This window comes from Alexandromys fortis, unplaced genomic scaffold (assembly GCF_014885135.2).
Source record: "Alexandromys fortis isolate MF-2015 unplaced genomic scaffold, M_Fortis_MF-2015_v1.1 scaffold_28, whole genome shotgun sequence".
Classification (NCBI taxonomy): Eukaryota; Metazoa; Chordata; class Mammalia; order Rodentia; family Cricetidae; genus Alexandromys; species Alexandromys fortis.
The window spans coordinates 74,452-75,505 of record NW_026067901.1 but is presented as its reverse complement, the minus strand read 5'-3'; the positions used below and the strand labels follow the sequence as shown (position 1 = coordinate 75,505).

At 38.9% G+C, this 1,054-nt stretch overlaps 1 non-coding gene across 1 annotated transcript; it reads left to right on the top strand.

Moving 5' to 3' along the window:
• Positions 1-641: 641 nt before the first annotated feature.
• LOC126494184 (U6 spliceosomal RNA) lies at positions 642-748 on the top strand. Its single transcript, XR_007589964.1, has one exon. It is a non-coding gene; the product is annotated as a U6 spliceosomal RNA (small nuclear RNA).
• Positions 749-1,054: the final 306 nt, after the last annotated feature.

Genomic DNA, 1,054 nt, shown 5'->3' with positions numbered 1-1,054 from the left:
ATGCCTTAAAGTTCTTGTCAAATAGATCTTTCACTTCCTTGGTTCGAGTTACCCCAAGATATTTTATGCTATTTGTGGCTATCGTGAAAGGTGATGCATTAACTTTATTTTATGACTCTTTATACTCCTTTTTTTCTCTCTCCCAAGTCTCCGTACATTTATCCAACATTGTGACCCATTTAGAGGTCTTTTATATCTGAATCTGTCCTATTGTAAATCTGTAATTTTCTACTGTCTTGAAGAGCTTTTAAAATGCTAAGCAGCTTGGTTGCAGCTGCTCTGGATGTTGGCTCCACCTCTCTCCAATTTCAAAATGGTAGTTGTACCATTTCTGCTAGCTCTGGGGCCACCAGGCAGGAGCCGTGCTCAGCAGTCAAATGCCGAGAATGAGCATGCAGCACATAAACACTTCTGTTACAGCCAAATGATGATAATGGACTAAACCTCCGAAAAATGTAAACCATCCATATTAAATGTTTTTCTTTATAAAAGATGCTGTGGTAGTGGTGTCTCTTCACAACAATTGAAACCCTAACTAGTACAATCAGAACACTAGTCTAATAAAGTAAAATGATACTTCAGCCATACTACAACACTTTCCAACTGAACACTGCCAACACCTCCATTGAAAGATGACTTAAGTGCTCACTTCGGCAGCACATATACTAAAATTAGAGTGATACAGAGAATATTAGCATGGTCCCTGTGCAAGGATGACACATAAATTTGTAAAGTGGTCCATATTTTTTTTAACATATAAAGGCAGACCTAGCAGAATTATACCTGACTTCTCATTGGAAACAATGAAAGTCAGAAGGTCCTGGTCAAGCATTATACAGACAGTAAGAGACCACGAATGCCAGCCCAGACTACTATACCTAGCAAAACTTTTAATCACCATAGACAGACAAAACAAGATATTCCATGACAGAACCAGATTTAACCAATACCTAGCCACAAACCCAACCCTACACAAAGTACTAGAAGGAAAACTCCAACCCAAGGAAGTTGGCTACACCAGCAAAAACACAGACAATTGATGGTCTCATAGCAG